Genomic DNA, 20,143 nt, shown 5'->3' with positions numbered 1-20,143 from the left:
AGCTGAAATTCTAAGTTAATTTTTGTATTTTAATTCTATTCATAAAGTATTTTAATTCTATTCCTTATATATGACATTTAATTCATACTTCAGTTGAATGTCCTACTCTACATTTCAAGTGACCTTGATTTATTTACCATAAAACATTCTTCAGTCGTTTTTCATCATCGATTCAAATACGACAAACAGATATGAATCAACTTTGTATTCTTATTCGACTTCAGTAGATCTGGAGCACGTTCGAACATTCAAACATTCTCTAGAAATCAGGCGCTTCACGGTGCACTTGGGACATCATTGAGCTCGAAAATCCAGTCCATGTCGCATTAGGATAAATTTTTACTCTTGGATTCGATCGACGACAATCATATCCCGTATGAACTATGTTTTATCCCATGAATACCCATAGGTGGGAAATGAGAGCGACCCGCTCGTTGAGCTAACGGCAAAAGCGTGGGAAGAGCCGAGAGCAGCTGACGTCTACTAGTTTATGGTGTAAAGACGAGATGGTGGTATCCGGAGTCAAGACGCAAGCAAAGCCACAGCAATGTACCTGGCTGAATATGTTATATTTACGCGTTACAGTCGTACAGTTTGTTTGTTGTTCATTGTTTATGCTGCATTCCTAAACAAGCTTTTTATGTAGGCCTACAGTATTTCTGTGAGTACAGGTGAGTTAAAGGAGTATTTAGCTATCACATGTTAAATTTTTTTTGTTGCCTACGCATAAGCTAATGAAGCAAATATACCGGTAGTTAAACGTATTTACTTAGCATATGTCGTTTGTGTACACAATTACATATTTTGCTTCCTCACCATAATGTAAAGCACGGAATAGAACAAGACATTGGGCACAATAAAACTCCTACTGTAAATGTTCTCTGCCATGGAGTAATTGACTGGCCGCTGGTATATTCACTCCTGTTTACGTTATTAATATCTTAACATACATTCCGAACTATCTAGCAAGAAAATAATGAAATGGACTCATCACGACATTAATACGTGCACTCTGACACTACCTCTAAATCTGGTATAGGTCTAGCCACGACGAGCAGTTGGATATGGCTTTTAATGATACCAACCAGATTCATTGCTAGACTAGTTGTCGTTAGGTCTACTGTGTACTCTCTAGTCAGTATTTCACCCTCCACATACCCGTCGAGGAAATGCAGGCTTATTTGAGAATCCCATGGTTTTAAATTCATAGATACATTCATTACATATGAGTTTATAAGAAACTACGAGGCTTAAGTCAAGGGAAATTTTCTTCGTTTACAAACGAACTACCTTCAAAATATGAACTAAAATCTTGGTAGAAAGAAATGGCGTATGGCTTTTAGTGCCGGGAGTGTCCGACGACAACTTCGGCTCGCCAGATGCAGGTCTTTTGATTCGACGCGCGTCGTGATGAGGATGAAATGATGATGAAGACGACACATACACCCAGCCCCCGTGCCGGCGAAATTAACCAATTAAGGTTAACATTCCCGACCCTGCCGGGAATCGAACCCGTGACCCTTGTGGCCAAAGGCCAGCACGCTAATCATAAACGGACAAAATCTTGGTGGTCCTAGATGAATCACCGTGCACGACTGGTGGTTAAATCTGATGGTCGTCTTTAGTTCACGACGAAACCAGGCATAAATGCTCAACAGGTTACACTCCGAACGCAGGAGATCAATGACCATCTTCAAGAAATTACTTATATTTTTCCATTGATGTTTTCATAGCCCGTACTAATAGACGTGATGCTTTATAGGGTTTTGGGCTTATGCCGTGTCAAGAAAAAAATGTGAAATTCCTGACGTTTCGCAGAGAACTGTGCTTCGCGTCATCAGAAGTCGACATTCTAGATTTTCTTCTGATGAAGCAGAGCACAGAAGTCGACAGTCGAAATTTTCTTCTGATGACGCAGAGCACACTTCTCTGCGAAAAGTAAATAATTTCACTTTATTTTCTTGACAGGGTATAAGCTCAAAAAGCCTATATAGCATCATGTCCACTTATATTTTATTTACGACGCACCAACGCTGGCGGATGCAGGGTAAGCTTCGGCCTACAAGTGGACACGGCTGGTCCGTGGTCCGACAGCTGTGCACTCTGACCGACTGACCAAGCGAGGAGAGGATCGATGGCCACGGCTCTACCATGATTTTATAACTCTGTATTCGGATGACGCAGAGGGGCCAGACCCCGCCGCCGGCTGCCTGGGAATGGTTTTTCATGGTTTCCCGTTTTCCTGCACTAAGACGAATGCCGGGACGGTATAGTATAGGTCACAACGCCAACCCCCTCACCTTCTCCGACTATCTCCAACAGAGTAGTATATCTGGTCTGAGAGACGGCGTCACCACCTGAAGAATAGAATAGAATAGAAGAAGTAGAATACGGCTAGGTTTGTGAAGGAAGCGACCATCACCTAGATTAAGGTACTGCTCCAGCATATTTCTGATGTTAAAATTGAAAATCTCGGAAAACCATCTTCAGTGCTGCCGTCAGTGGGGTTCGAATCCCCTATCTTCGGAATAAAAACTCACAGTTATGTGACAAGAGCTGCGTTAGGCATAGCACGTAGAAATAAGGAATTGTATCTGTGTGAAGATCAAACTATGAACCATCTCCTTGTTTACAGCCTATGCTTGGCTACATACATACGAGAAAATATGACGCCTGAAACGTGTGATTCGCAAAATGCTGTTAAAAATGTATTTAGGGTCATTTGTACACTTGTCGTTTATTGTTATTTAGTTTGAATGTGTTTTTCTGTGTGTTTAGAGTACTAGTTTGCAATTTATGTCCTACCTAATGTTATGTTAGGTAACTTATTGTAATATTAAAATAAAATAAATTTAAAAACTGATATCCATTTCATTCTTCTTCTTCTTCTTAATCTGTTTACCCTCCAGGGTCGGTTTTTTCCTCGGACTCAGCGAGGGATCCCACCTCTACCGCCTCAAGGGCAGTGTCCTGGAGTTTCAGACTTCGGATCTGGGGATACATCTGGGGAGAATGACCAGTACCTCGCCCAGGCGGCCTCACCTGCTATGCTGAACAGGGGCCTTGTGGGAATGGGAAGATTGGATGCGACAGGCAAGGAAGAGGGAAGGAAGCGGCCGTGGCCTTGAGTTAGATACCATCCCGGCATTTGCCTGGAAGAGAAGTGGGAAACCACGGAAAACCACTTCCAGGATGGCTGAGGCGGGAATCGAACCCACCTCTACTCAGTTGACCTCCCGAGGCTGAGTGAACCCCGTTCCAGCCCTCGTACCACTTTTCAAATTTCGTGGCAGAGCCGGGAATCGAACTCGGACCTCCGGGGGTGGCAGCTAATCACGCTAACCACTACACCACGGAGGCGGACATCCATTTCATTACATAATTAAAACATCGAACGAGTAGGTCAATTCACATACGTTGGGAGAACCATAACAGAGAACCTGGACCTTGAAAAAGAGATAAGAAGCCGTGTTGTGATTTCAGATTATCCTTCCAAAATATGAGGTCATTACTTCGCGATGATAATCTAAATCTCAAACTCTAGCAAAAGCTGTTGAGATGTAACGTCTGGTCAACAGTGCTTTACGGAGTAGAGACCTGGACAGTCAAAGCTTCCTTCATGAAAAGATTAGATGCCTTTGAAATGTGGTTACATAGGAGAATGCTCAGAATAGCCTGGACGGACTTTGTAACTAATAATGAAGTGTTAAAACGAGTTAGAGCTGAGCGTAAGCTGGCAGACATCATCAAAGTGGGGAAAACAGCTTATTTAGGCCACGTTCTACCACAGGCATCGTCAATCGAGAGCGAAATGCCTTCGGAGCCAGTTTGCTCCCCGATCTTGAGGAACGAGAGCAGCTTAGCGAGCAAGTAGGGGAAGTGCACGACCTAGTACGTATTGCAGGCCATTGGCGCAAAGGTATAGGTCATCTTTCTGAACAAGTTAGATTGCGACACGGTACGTGTGAACTCTTGTGAGGTGACGGTAGTGTGTTCCCGCCTTTATCCTCACACCACACGACGTTCAAGTCTAGTCGGTTAATGTTGCATTTACTATGGAAGATAGTTCAGCACAGCGTAGGCCATCGAGGCCAACAAGTTTCAAACTTTCTTGGGAAGAAGAGTATTTGATACTTCAAGAAAATAACACACAAAATGTTTAATATGTAATGAAATATTGAATCACACTAAAAAAATTAATCTGCAGCGCCGTTGTTCCTTGTGTCGCGCCAACAAGTCTGATAAATATGAAGGCCGGGTAAGGATAGCGTTATTAGGAAAAATTAAAAACAATATATTTGAGGATGTACGTTCATTTCATATTACCCTACTTAACTTTATTATAATGTTTGATAATTCCTCAGAAATGCTGTTGTTCATATGGTAACATTTCCGAGCGGCAAGTACAGTACAGCCACGGTATGCAACCCGCCTGTCGGCTGCTCTCTTGTCACGTGACTGACAGCCGTCCCGAGCGGAGCAAGTAACCTCGGCTCCCTAGAGCAACTGCTTGATGACGTCTGTTCTACGAGGTAGAAAGTATGGGCTTCTACATCCCATATTACAAGGAAAAATAGAAGACAAGCGAGGAGCTGGTAGACCACCGATGTCGTGGCTCCAAGATATCAAAGACTGGACTTGCATCACCAACACCGAATAACTCCTCAACTTAGCTAAATAAAGGGGTGCTTTCTCCAGGGTGATCGCCGTCGTCTGGGGGACCGGATATGGTATTTGAAGAAGAAAAATATAACTTTTCAAGCAACATGTAGGGAAGACCTGCAGAGACCTGCTGCACGACGAGAAATTCTTAGGACCATGAAATTCCAAAAATTCCTTGATTTGGATCACTGTCAAGTGGATAGTGTTCTTAACACCAACTGAAGGCGAAGGCCGTAGTTTTGCAACATGAAGTTGAGGGCATGTGTTAGAAAAATTGAACGGCTTTTTACTGTAAAGAAATGGAGTTATAAACTTGCTAGGTTGGCAGTCAATATCAGGAAGACCTGGTTTGGTATAAGGAGAGGAATGAAATCTAGTCTTCAGCTGCTTTTGACAACAATTTGTTGCACATAACGAACATAAAGCCATTATGACCTCCAGACCTCATCCACACCCAAAGTCCATGATAACATCGTATTTACGGATTGTGTAAGGAGTTCTATGTTAGCACCTTGCTCATTACAACAGTTTGGACGACCTAGAAAAATTGAATAGACCCTTGAAAGTATAAAGAAGGAAATTCGTTCCAGGTGCATATTTACATCCTGTTTCGGTTGTCACTTGTCGCAGAACACATGTAATTGCAATTACGTGTGGGGTGTTGGGACACACCCTCATTCTGAACCAATTAGAGGTTAACACTTGGACACGCCTGCACAACATGACATTGCAATAACTGTAGAGAGGGAATGGAATGGTAGCTGCTATACAAGACCTTGCTATTGTGTTCTCGTCAATTTGAGTGTAACCGCTATGATTGTAGAGCATGATAATTATGTAGCGCAACCTGATTATGATAGTATTTTATTATAATTAGCAGTATAAGGAGGTCCTGTGCTGGCAATGAATAAGGCCACGTATGACACGATGCTTTACTGAGCCTTATATCTTAATTTTGTATGTTAAATATTCGTCATTCCTTTCTTCTCGCATAGAGCTCCACCTCTAAAACAAGGTGATGTGAGTGACATTGCCCCAAAATGAAAGTGAGTCTCACCGAGCTAGATAGCTGCAGTCGCTTAAGTGCGGCCAGTATCCAGTAATCGGGAGATAGTGGGTTCGAGTCCCACTGTCGGCAGCCCTGAAGATGGTTTTCCGTGGTTTCCCATTTTCACACCAGGCAAATGCCAGGGCTGTACCTTAATTAAGGCCACGGCCGCTTCCTTCCAATTCCTAGGCCTTTCCTGTCCCATCGTCGCCAGAAGACATATCTGTGTCGGTGCGACGTAAAGCAAATAGCAAAAAAAAAAAAAAAAAAAAGTGAGTCATGACTTCTGTGACTGAGAGGAGCCTCCGTGGGTTAGGCAGCAGCGCGTCGACCTCTGACCGCTGGTTTCCGTGGTTCAAATCCCGGTCACTCCATGTGAGATTAGTCCTGGACAAAGCGGAGGCGGGACAGGTTTTTCTCCGGCTACTCCGGATTTCCCTGCCATATTTCATTCCAGCAACACTCTCCAATATCATTTCATCTGTCATTCATTAATCATTGCCCCAGAGGAGTGCAACAGGCTTCGGCAGCCGGCATAATTCCTATCCTCGCCGCTAGATGGGGCTTAATTCATTCCATTCCTGACCCGGTCGAATGACTGGAAACAGACTATGGATTTTCATTTTAATTGAGATAATTTCACTCGAATGTTATGCTTTCGTGATATACTAATTATTTAGACAAAAACTCCTATTTTAAAATTCCAATTTTAATTGGCCGGAATTCGAACGTGCAACAACCTTACTAAAACGTCAGTGATATTGACAATGGGCTGCCAAATCCAAGACTAAAATTTCCATCAACAATGATCCCATTACACGTAAGCCCCATCGATATTTATAAATTGGTTTATAACTAATCGTCTTAAATGACTTTCCATTTTGTGACTGGAAAACTATATACAGTACGGAGATCCGAGACAATGATTATCGTACTGAACTTTTCATACTCCGTCCAAAATTGTAGTAATAAATTATTTCTTGGAGTGTTGATTAAATAATTTAAGTTTCACGTATTATAATAAAAAGCTATATAACTTTCTACTATCACACAAATACCTGAGGCCAATAAAGACAAAATATGTTCCAAGACTTTGAAAGGTTCATGTGCGACAGAAGTGGTCCCGTGGTGAAAGTTCTAGCTACTTTAATCCTCTATACCAGCCGAAGTCAGCTAATATCGGATAATTAAATCACCCTCATCGTGCATTTATGTTGTTTTTGATGATGATGATGATGATGATGATGATGATGATTACCGAACGAGTTCGCCGTGCTGTTAAGAACTCGCAACTGCGAGCTTTCATTCAGGAGAGAGTGAGTTCGAGCCCTGAAGATGGTTTTCCGTGTTTACCTCATTTTCACACCAGGTAAATCTGGTGTTGTACATTAATTAAGGCCACGGCCGCTTCCTTCCCACTCCTACAATTTCCTATTCCATCGTCGCCATAAAACCTACTTGTGTCGGTGGGACGTAAAGCAACTTTCAGGAAACAAATAGTGGCCTATTGTTATTATTATTATTATTAATTATTGATTATTGTCACAACATACCTATTGATATTTACATGGGTATCAATACATACAATGTGAGTGGAAGGAGCTGTATTTGATCACACGTCACCCTTTACACAAGGAATGTGTCTGCCTCAACATTATATACAACCATTAATGTACACTAACAAAATACAGCTAATAAAAATATCTTAATTCTAGAAATGAAGAATATTTACATTATTGCAGATGAGGTGGTTTCGTAAGAGGGTGAAGTGAGGAAGAAAAAGTGGGAGAGGTTGAAAAAGCAGGTATGTAGTGAGAGAGGAGGTGGAGGGAGTTTGAAACTGAACGCAGGAGTGACATATCAGTATTCATTTTGATTTCAGATTGCTAAATTGAATGCTTGAATAATATTGGTGCTATGATATTCATATGAAGAGATGTAGGATAGCGTTAATATAGTATTCTAACACCGAGCTCGACAGCTGCAGTCGCTGAAGTGCGGCCAATATCCAGTAATCGGGAGATAGTTGGTTCGAACCTCACTGTCGGCAGCCCTGAAGAGGGTTTTCCGTGGTTTCCCATTTTCACACCAGGCAAATGCTGTGGCTGTACCTTAATTAAGGCCACGGCTAATTCCTTCCCATTCCTAGGCCTTTCCTATCCCATCGTCGCCATAAGACATATCTGTGTCGGTGCGACGTAAAGCAAATAGCAGTATTCTAATCATTTGACGATGATGATTCTGGTTGTTTAAAGGGGCTTAACATCTAGGTCATCGACCCCTAATGGTTCGAAATGAGACGAAATGTAATGACAATTTACAATTCTAAACTTCATCAACTGACCAGAATTCAATACATGAGGATGAACAATAAATGGGTGAATATGAAAGTAAAATAATCAGCGGATCCAACTCACAACATTAAAAGTTAAAAATAATTAAAAATTAATCCACTGACTAGAATTCAAAATGATGACGAAGAAAAATTATTATGAACTTAAAACAATCACTGGATCCGATCAACAACGCCCCACCTTCCCAAAAACTAACCTAAAACATTCGTATATACTGACCAAGGGGCTGCTTCCAAAGCATAGTTCCCTAATCGATTATGCTTGTTGTCTAATGGGGTCCAAAATCCAGATCAATGGCCCCTCATAATGTACTCATCGCTAAAGTAGAACCATGGTATTTCTCACGTAGCGGTACTAATGACTAATTTGAAAACAGTCGACTTTCTGTAGACAAGTTTCAAATAAAATTTGTTTATTATTTAAGTTTGAACATTCCTTGTCATTACAATATTTCAAAAAATTCAAGCCTGAATGGCATAATTTTGCGCAATTGTTAAATATATTAACTCGGAGAAATGGTTGTCCAGCATTACGTGTTAATTACCACTCTACACGCTGAGTTTTTGCATGGTTCATCTATAGCACGAATTAAGAATATTTCAGTGTTGTTATGTGCTACAATGAACAGTCTGAAGGCAGTCATCTCTTTGTTCGTTCATACATGTTTGCGGTTTCTGCAAGATTTTGCCAAGTCATCGCCAGCAAATGGAAGCTACTTGATGAAACAGCTGCTAGACTGAACGCGAAATCGTGTCCATAACTTCATAGAAAAAGTACACTAACATAAAAGTACAAAAAACATAAAAGAATTTGCCAAATGAGAACGGATTACTTTCACGCACTGTTTTTCGGTTAAGGCCACGGCCGCTTCCTTCCAACTCCTAGGCCTTTCCTATCCCATCGTCGCCATAAGACCTATCTGTGTCGGTGCGACGTAAAGCCCCTAGCAAAAAAAATGTTTTTCGGTTATACCAATAATTATACATAAGATACTTTAATCACTTTTCCCAAAAACTCTGAAAATTAAAAACAGTCTGTATCAGTACACATTACATTACTTTATTTCAAAACCGGTTTTCGGAAGCTTAGTTCCACCATTAGTGGATATTCAAAATTAAAACAATAAAATCCTCATAATTATTATGAAAGTGTGAAACTTTGTTATTTCGTTTCGGTATTTTCCAAATTCGTACATTCGTCATCACCAGATGGTTCATTCCAAGCTATGCGTTATGTGTTAAGTGTCATACTTTCATAACGTCTGTACACCGGTTACTCCCCACCACCACCACCACCACCACCAACACCCGCCCTCGCACACCGTCTCACATAATTTTCATCCTCTGTTTCTCTCCACACACTTTCTTTCCATTCTTCAGCTGTGTTCTACTCTATCATGGTGTCTGATAGAAGACTTCATGTTGTTGTCAGTTCCCGCATGGAATACTAGCGGTGTGCCAGTATAGAGCGAGCCACCAGGTGACGAATAGGCGTACCACTATAGTTCCATTGGTAAATCATTCTTAAATTCTAACCCCCATTACCGTAGAAGACTTCCTCGTGAATACGATATTTTCTTCTGAAGGCGCGGAGCAAAATTCTCTGCGAAACGTTAACTCTTTCACTTTATTTTCTTGTCAAGGCATAAGCCCAAAAGCCCATATCATATCTAGAAGTACCGGCCCCTGAATGCATCAATGTTAACACAAGTTGCCCATTTGTTTGCAACTTGTGTACCAACGCGAGTATTGCGTTCCTACATGGACGATTGCGAACACCGAATTCCCTCTGGTATGCCCAATTTCGTTATCCACTAGTATTTAAGAAGAAATTCCCGTTGCTGTAACATGTAGGCTACTGCATCCTGACTGACAATGACAAAGCAATAATGGTGCCTGACAGGATCACACGACAATGGCAATGAACAACTGCAGGTTGCAATGCCAACTGCGCAATCCGTTGAAAAACACCCAGAGCTCCCGCGCAACATGCAGTCAAAACTCCAAGACCTCCCACGTCATTTGACAGATAAATAAAACGTTTCGACGTATTCCTATTCAAATAACGGACGAAGGATAATTTTAGACGAATCTCTCTGTATAAGACTAAACAATGTCCTACGCTTCCTTTGGAAGTTTTCATAGGTATATAGAGAGCGACATTTGGGCGGTTACACACGATTAAAATAACATAAAGTTAGCGACACACACTGCAATGCATTTTTTCTTTCGCTGAAGCCGAGTTTTGAACACGTCGCCATAATGGCAAGATCATCAGTGCCAGCCAGTGAGTACAGAATAGGATGGATTGGCCAATGTGCTGTTAGAGTTGAAGTCAACGAACACGCGTGGCTTCCTTATTAATTGGACCAAAAATATGGAGGTCAATACAATATTTTTAATTGATCCATGTAAATACGCGAATTCTGTATTAAGACTTTAGTTTAATGCAAAGTTAAACTGAGTCACTGAGCTGAGTGGCTCAGGCGGTTGAGGTGCTGGTATTCTGACCCCAACGGCAGGTTCGATCCTTGCTCAGTCCGTTAGTATTTGAAGGTGCTCCAATACGTCGGCCTCATGTCGGTAGATTTACTGGCACGTAAATGAACTCCTTCGAAACAAAATTCCGGCACCTTGGCGTCTCCGAAAACTGTCAAAGTAATTACTGGGAGCTAGAAGCAATACCATTGGTTTTATTATTATTAAAATGAGTTGTAATGATAAAGAACGGACTGCACTTAGAAAACAAAATAAGAAATTTGCATATAAATGGTAGGAAATTGAAAATAAATGTCAAATTTGGTGTATAAACTTCGAAAAACTTCAAACTTTTTCACAAGGTTTTGTATTTTGGCTGTCCTAAACCTGTTCAGTCAAAATTGAAATATTATGTTCTATAGCCCAAAATTAAGATAACTTGAAAATGAAAACTTACAACCTGTTTTCCAGTCAATGGCCGGGTAAGGGATGGAATGAATGAAGCCCCCAACTTGCGGCGAGGATAGGAATTGTGCCGGCTGCCGATGCCTGTCGAACTCCTCTGGGGCAATGACTAATGACTGACAGATGAAATGAAATGGTAGTGGAGTGTGTTGTTGGAATGAAATATGACAGGAAAAAACCCGGTGAAAACCTGCCCCGCCTCCGCTTTGTCCAGCACAAATCTCACATGGAGTGACCAGGATTTGAACCACGGTATCCAGCGGTGAGAGGCCGGCGCGCTGCCGTTTGAGCCACGGAGGCTGTCAGCCATGGAGGCTCTAACTTGTTTAAACTAAAAGAATTTAAGAGTTGTAGATATTAAGTAAAGTGAACTTCTTCTTAAATACGGGTGGGGGTGGTGGTGAGTTGTCCCGCTGGATTTTCATCCCATTTTGGATGAAAAGAAAGACTCCCATTGTGGGTGGAGGCGGGGGGGGGGTGGTAGAATAACACACACGGCATCCCTTTCCTGCCATTGAGGCAACTATTGAGGGCCTAAGGGGCTCTTAAATTGGGAGCGTGGGTTGGTGTCCGCGGGACCCTTAGCTGAATCCCGGCATTGTTTCTACTTACTTATACCAGGGTCCTCACTTTCATCTATCATATCCGACCTCCCTTCGTCAACTCTCGTTCTTTTCCGACCCTGATGCTATTCGGTTACGAGGCCTAGAGAGTCTTTTATTTTCAAGCCCTTCGTGGCCCTTGTGTTTCTTTGGTCGATACCTTCATTTTCCGAAGTGTAGGATCCCTTTAATTTTTTTCTCTGATTAGTGTTAAATAGAGAATGGTTGTGCAGATGTACTTCTTCTTAAAACAAAAATCACAACTACCACCACTGAAAATAAAAACGCGTTATCTTTCAGTTCATTACAATATCTGGATTGTTGTCTAGTGACATAGATGGCCATTATATACAGGACTAGCAGAAGTACCCGTTGTTCGTACGGGTTATAAAAAACTGGCTTCAGTTTCTCATACTGTCGGTGTGAGTGACTTCATTAGATATTTACATCACTGGTGTACTTACTTAGCCGGCCACGTGATGTAGGGTTAGTGTACCTGCCTCTTACCCGGAGGCCCCGGGTTCGATTCCCGGCCAGGTCAAGGATTTTTACGTTGACATGAAGGCCTGGTTCGAGGTCCACTCAGCCTACGTGATTAGAATTGAGAAGCTATCTGACAGTGAGATAGCGGCCTCGGTCTATAAAGCCAAGAATAATGGCCGAGAGGATTCGTCGTGCTGACCACACGACACCTCGTAATCTGCAGGCCTTCGGGCCGAGCAGCGGTCGCTTGGTAGGCCAAAGCCCTTCAAGAGCTGTAGTGCCATGGGGTTTGGTTTGGTTTTAGTGTACTTACTTAAGTACGTAGACATTTATTTGTCATGTTTGAAATTTTTGTGTATGCTATCGCTAGATAGTACCACACACCGAGCTCGATAGCTGCAGTCGCTTAAGTGCGGCCAGTATCCAGTATTCGGGAGATAGTGGGTTCGAATCCCACTGTCGGCAGCCCTGAAGATGGTTTCCCAATTTCACACCAGGCAAATGCTGGGGCTGTACCTTAATTAAGGACACGGCCGCTTCCTTCCCACTCCTAGGCCTTTCCCATCCCATCGTCACCATAAGACCTATTTGTGTCTTTGTGACGTAAAACAAATTGTAAAAAAAATAAAAAATAGTATCACAAATACAAATATTATTGAATGTACTTGTTTTATTCGACATTTCGTAACTATTGCAAATGTGTACCAATTTTGGGTGGCAAATCTCGCTGCTGTAGAATATTTGAGCTGACGTTGCCTTGATTACGGCTGGTCGTTTCTTTATCGTATTCCTAGAGTAGGGGTAGTGTGGTGCCAATATCTACATAACGGTTGGTTTTAGGGCTTTAAAACATGGTTTTCTGGCCCGTAGGGATTACTGAGTTTTGTTCCTTTCGTCAAGGGGCTTTAAATGAGCTTTGTCTCGTCTCTGTACGAGAAATTCGATATTTCGCCTATTATTTTTATATCTCCCCTGTCACCCCCTCTAATTGTTTTGAAAATTTAAAAATAGCCTAAGTTACTCCTTATATCATGAGCCATATGCCAGTGAAAGTCCCGTCAAAATCGATCCAGCCGTTTCGGAGATTAACCGGAACAAACAGACAGACAGGCAAAAATTGTAAAAATTGTTTTTTAGTTGTAAGTATCATATATACTTTCCTACGCACATAGTAAAGTGTTGTTACTTTGACATTGCAAACATACATTTCAAATTTATTTACACTGACTGACAGAGCAAATGCAACACCAAGGAGGAGTGGTTCGAAAGGGATGAAAGTTGGGGAAAAAACAGAGACGGCACGGACGAATAATTGATGTTTATTTCAAACCGATATGCAGGTTACACAATGCGCACGGCATCGACTCAGTAGGATGTAGGACCACCGCGAGCGGCGATGCACGCAGAAACACGTCGAGGTACAGACTCAATAAGAGTGCGGATGGTGTCCTGAGGGATGGTTCTCCATTCTCTGTCAACCATTTGCCACAGTTGGTCGTCCGTACGAGGCTGGGGCAGAGTTTGCAAACGGCGTCCAATGAGATCCCACACGTGTTCGATTGGTGAGAGATCCGGAGAGTACGCTGGCCACGGAAGCATCTGTACACCTCGTAGAGCCTGTTGGGAGATGCGAGCAGTGTGTGGGCGGGCATTATCCTGCTGAAACAGAGCATTGGGCAGCCCCTGAAGGTACGGGAGTGCCACCGGCCGCAGCACATGCTGCACGTAGCGGTGGGCATTTAACATGCCTTGAATACGCACTAGAGGTGACGTGGAATCATACGCAATAGCGCCCCAAACCATGATGCCGCGTTGTCTAGCGGTAGGGCGCTCCACAGTTACGGCCGGATTTGACCTTTCTCCACGCCGACGCCACACGCGTCTGCGGTGACTATCACTGACAGAACAGAAGCGTGACTCATCGGAGAACACGACGTTCCGCCATTTCCTCATCCAAGTGGCTCTAGCCCGGCACCATGCCAGGCGTGCACGTCTATGCTGTGGAGTCAATGGTAGTCTTCTGAGCGGACGCCGGGAGTGCAGGCCTCCTTCAACCAATCGACGGGAAATTGTTCTGCTCGATATTGGAACAGCCAGGGTGTCTTGCACATGCTGAAGAATGGCGGTTGACGTGGCGTGCGGGGCTGCCACCGCTTGGCGGCGGATGCGCCGATCCTCGCGTGCTGACGTCACTCGGGCTGCGCCTGGACCCCTCGCACGTGCCACATGTCCCTGCGCCAACCATCTTCGCCACAGGCGCTGCACCGTGGACACATCCCTATGGGTATCGGCTGCGATTTGACGAAGCGACCAACCTGCCCTTCTCAGCCCGATCACCATACCCCTCGTAAAGTCGTCTGTCTGCTGGAAATGCCTCCGTTGACGGTGGCCTGGCATTCTTAGCTATACACGTGTCCTGTGGCACACGACAACACGTTCTACAATGACTGTCGGCTGAGAAATCACGGTACGAAGTGGGCCATTCGCCAACGCCGTGTCCCATTTATCGTTCGCTACGTGCGCAGCACAGCGGCGCATTTCACATCATGAGCATACCTCAGTGACGTCAGTCTACCCTGCAATTGGCATAAAGTTCTGACCACTCCTTCTTGGTGTTGCATTTGCTTTGTCAGTCAGTGTATTTGTATAGAATAGATGTAATAATAAGATAGCCCAAACTTTGAGGACAAATTTTTCACACGAAATGAAGAAAATATCTTATATGGACACGGGTCCGGAAACTCTCTATTTCCGAGTTAGAACTCATTTTCTACATAGTATATTAATCATTGGAAACATAGAGTATCGGAACACACAATCATACGAAATGAAACACTTTCTTAAATGAAATGTTCAGAATGCCGTCCGTTAGCATCGATACGTACATCAATCCGCCTTCGCATTTAATCCTAGATGCGCTGATGGCCTGCCCTGGTTATATTCCGACGAAAGAAAACCACCAACATCAAATGATGAACAGAAGAAATGACAGCTGGTTGGGCGCCAATCCTTCTTAAGTCTCTGTGTCATGCACAAAAAATTCCTCGTAATTTCCGTGATTTTATTGGCTTTGAATTACAAAACGTACCTTTATACCACCCTAATTCTTTCTACAGGACCTTCTAATGAATGCTACTGGCGGCTCTGGGGTAATGGAAGCAGGTATTAAGCGCCGCACAGATATCGTACGCAACGGAAAGCAGAATGTGTTCCCTCAAGTCCTTGCACGTGTGCACAAACATTTGATTATACTGGTCCATCCAATTATCTTGGAACCGGAGTGGTGGCTGTGTGTGACTAAGCCGACAATGACATAGGTGCTGTAGTGGAGATCATCATCATCATCATCATCTGTTTACCCTCCAGGTTCGGTTTTTCCCTCGGACTTAGCGAGGGATCCCACCTCTACCGCCTCAAGGGCAGTGTCCTGGAGCTTCAGACTCTTGGTCGGGGGATACAACTGGGGAGTATGACCAGTACCTCCCCCAGGCGGCCTCGCCTGCTATGCTGAAGATTGGGAAGATTGGATGGGACAGGCAAGGAAGAGGGAAGGAAGCGGCCGTGGCCTTAATTTAGGTACCATCCCGGCATTCGCCTGGAGGAGAATTGGGAAACCACGGAAAACCACTTCGAGGATGGCTGAGGTGGGAATCGAACCCACCTCTACTCAGTTGACCTCCCGAGGCTGAGTGGACCCCGTTCCAGCCCTCGTACCACTTTTCAAATTTCGTGGCAGAGCCGGGAATCGAACCCGGGCCTCCGGGGGTGGCAGCTAATCACGCTAACCACTACACCACAGAGGCGGACTGTAGTGGTGATACAGGATGAAAAGTGAGGGGAGGGCACAAAACATGTACACACACAAAAATACCTGTGTCTTAGGTTATGGTAGGGGGCGAAGTGGGGTGGAACATCAACATTTTAAGAAAATAGCTAAAAAATTGTGAGTTTTTAATACTCTCTGAGCGAATTTCCATAGAGAAGTAAAGGTTCACAATCTACCAACTTAAGTGCGGTAATGATAGTTTTTTGACATAATGATCCAATAGTATACAATACAATTTTCGCAAAAAAAGAACAATAATTACACATGCATTACAATTAAATAGAAGAAGGCGTGATTATTTAATTACAAAGTAATTTAGTATTTGACTACACACTAAGAAAGTAACAGACACTAGATACAACTGCAGAGACACGTTTACTGAGTGAGACTGCTAGACTGTCCGGCTCCATGGCTGAATGGTTAGCGTGCTGGCCTTTGGTCACAGGGGCCCCGGGGTTCGATTCCTGCCAGGGTCGGGAATTTTAACCAAAATTGGTTAATTTTGCTGGCACAGGGGCTGGGTGTATGTGTCGTCTTAAACATCACTTCATCCTCATCACGACGTGCGCAGGTCCCCAACGGGAGTCAAATCAAAAGACCAGCCTCTGGCGAGCCGAACTTATCGGACACTCCCTTCACTAAAAGTAATTCGCCATTTCCTTTCATTTCATTGCCAGACTGATGAATGTGTACGGCAACAGGGTGAATCATACCTGTGGCCCATGAAATTGGCAAAAATATACTCCTGCTAGCCTTCCTCACAGCACATGCTACACATTGCTCCGCGGGTCACCACTACTTGCTGTGGCGCTGTACAAATCGGTTAGCCGCGACGAACGACATTTTGAGCGTATTTCCGCTTAATAATTACAGAAATTAAAGGACAGAATTAGCTGATAAGACAATACGGTTTGTACAAATTGCTTTCTAACTTGGGAACGTGGGTTAGCGACCACACGGCTCCAAGCTGAGTCCTCAGTACTTCCACTTATTTGTGCCTGGCTGCTCACCTTCATCTATCCTATCCGACCTCCCTTGGTCAACTCTTGTACGTTTCCAACACCAACGGTATTAGGTTTGCGAATCCTGAGGAGTCTTTCATTTTCACGCCTTTCAAGCACCTTGTCTGTCTTTGGCCAATACCTACATTTTTCGAAGTCAGTATCGTCAGTCATTACTGATCTGCATTTAGGGCAGTGCCCCGGGTGGCAGATTCCCTATCTGTTGTTTTCCTAGCCTTTTCCTAAATGATTTCAAAGAAATTGGAAATTTATTCAACATCTCCCTTGGTAAGTTATTCCAATCCCTAACTCCCCTTCCTATAAATGATATTTGCCCCAATTTGCCTCTTGAATTCCAACTTTATCTTCATATTGTGATCTTTCCTGATTTTTGTAAACGCCTCCCAAACTTATTCGTCTACTAATGTCATTCCACGCCATCTCCCCCCGCTGACAGCTTGGAACATACCACTTAGTCGAGCAGCTCTTCTTCTTTCTCTCAATTCCTCCCAACCCAAACTTTGCAGCATTTTGTAACGCTACTCTTTTGTCGGAAATCACCCAGAACAAATCGAGCTGCTTTTCTTCGGATTTTTTCCAGTTCTTGAATCAGGTAATCCTGGTGAGGGTCCCATACACTGTAACCATACTCTAGTTGGGGTCTTACCAGAGACTTATATGCCCTCTCCTTTATGCCCTTACTACAACCCCTAAACACCCTCATAACCATGTGCAGAGATCTGTACCCTTTATTTACAATCCCATTTATGTGATTACCCCAATGAAGTTCTTTCCTTATATTAACACCTGTCGGACCCGTTCCAAATATTTTACCCTCTGGTTAAAGTTAATAGAGGATGGTTGCCCAGTGGTACTTCTTCTTAAAACAATACTCACCACCACCACCACCACCTCCTTATACTGTAATTCCTAGTTTCAAGTGGCTATAAGGGAATAAAAATTTAATTTCTCTCCACAAAGTGGAGGTGAATACTTTTAAAGTGCATTAGAATATATCAGACAGTCGCTTTAGCCTGCTCTCGTATACTTCGGACGGTGGGAGATGACAGCTTGCCGGCGGAGGTCTCAGCCTTTCTTCTGCTGCGGTTCTGATGACCCTGTGCAAGACTGGATGGCGGCTGATGTGTACCACTACTCAAGATCAAACACGTGGTCACCGAACTAGTCTGATCTAATCCCCTGTATTATTACATGTGAGGTGTTGTTGAACGAGAGATTACTCAATTTCCCCATGCCAAAGTAATCAGCTCCCTAAACGCCGTCATTAGCCCAGTAATCTAAGGCGTAAGAACATCTATAAGGAGCATGTAATTCGTGCATGTCAACGCTTCCGGTCCCGCATTGCTCGCTAAACGGGGTTACATCGAATAAACCTGTACTCCACTGCAAGTGTGTACCAAGCTGTACAACGTTACTCGTCAGGTATGGTTGTTTACCTCAAACACCTTCTTCTTTGTTCTGTGAATCTGTGTTGAGACAGATATCAACTGGACAGACTCCATTATTTTCTGTCCTGAGTATCTTGTTTCAGTTGTTCATAACATCTACCTTACTTGACTGGGCGAGATGGCCGTGCGGTTAGGGTCGCACAGCTGTGAGCTTGAATCTGGGAGATAGTGGGTTCCAGCCCCCATGTCGGCAGCCCTGAAGTTGGTTTTCCGTGGTTTCCCATTTTCACACCAGGCAAATGCTGGGGCTGTACTTTAATTAAGACCACGGCAGATTCCTTCCCACTCCTAAGTCTTTCCTTTCCCATCGTCGCCATAAGGCCTATCTGTGTCGGCGTGACGTAAAACAAGTTGTAAAAATTTCCTTACTTGACATCTGTTAACATTACAAAACTTCTTCTTCCTCTTCCTCTTCCTCTTCCTCTTCCTCTTCCTCTTCCTCTTCCTCTTCCTCTCCTTTCGTCTATTTTTCCTTCCATCACCCTCTGTTGAAGACAATTTCTACGTAGTATGTGACCCAGCCAGGATATTTTCCTCTTCCTTATCGCTTTCATCAGGTGTCTATTTTCTCCCACTCTTCTTAGCACTTCAAAATTTCTCAATTTGTCTGTCCCCTTTACGTTTTCACATTCTTCTCCACGACCATATTTCAAAACTTTCCAAATACTTTTTACCTTCTTTTCTTAATGTTCACATTTCAGCTCCATATGACACCACACTCGACACAAAACACTATGCGAACCCCTTTCTTAAATGAATAGGGATTGCCTTTGACGTCAAAAGCCCTCTCACCTTTCCAAAAGCTTCTGTTCCCATAGATATTCTACTTCTTACTTCTTCTATATACAGCTTCCATTCCGTATCAACAAGCTACCCTAATATCTGAATGGCATTACTTCTTACAATTTCTTTCCCTTACGCACACCCTACAGACAGTTGATTTCTAGTACATCATGTCACATGACAGATATAAGTTGGGTGAGTTCTAATTTACTTACTCAGTCTCTTATCTCGAATGTAGAGATAATTTGACCTCAATCACATCGTGAGATACCTACCATGAAGGTCGAGTACTTACATAGTCGTGCTTAAGGTAAGATTGTGAGAAGCAACTGCAGATATAGAATTACCTTAATTCGTTCAACAATTCATATGAACCTCATTCTTTAAAAATATTTCTACATCTGTTCGAAGGCCGCTCGTGATTTGCAGTCACCTCTTGTAGGAGTTTGAAAGTGTTATACACAATGAATACAGTTCCGCTACACTTGCTTCATTTGTCTGTTTCTATTATGCAAACAACAGTGCGCAGGTCATTTGAATATTGAATAAATTCACACGCGCCTCCTGTCTGGTCTGATAAAACTGGCTGGCGCAATGCCCTTTCTCTGTTGTGGAGAAACACAGCATTCAGTCACGATTCTCTTCGAAGGGTTGGGGATAAATGATCCCGTTTGAAGGTATTGCTAGTTCCATTAGAAAGAAAGAAGTAAACAGGATAATTTATTCTTAACTCCTTTGCAGGAAATTCTTACAAGTACTGTGGGTTAACAATAGTAGTAGGCTATTGTTTTTATCTCCCACTAATTACTTTTACGGTTTTTGGAGATGCTGAAGTTCCAGAAGTTTGTCTCCCAGGAATTATTTTACGTACCGATAAATTTATTGTATGACTGGTGTTATTAAGTAACTTCAAATATAATTGGCGGTATAGAAAGCCAAGAATAACGGCCGAGAGTATTCGCCGTGTTGACCA

Source organism: Anabrus simplex, chromosome 8 (genome assembly GCF_040414725.1).
Source record: "Anabrus simplex isolate iqAnaSimp1 chromosome 8, ASM4041472v1, whole genome shotgun sequence".
Lineage (NCBI taxonomy): Eukaryota > Metazoa > Arthropoda > Insecta > Orthoptera > Tettigoniidae > Anabrus > Anabrus simplex.
The sequence above is the reverse complement of the archived record's forward strand: the minus strand, read 5'-3'. Positions refer to the sequence as shown.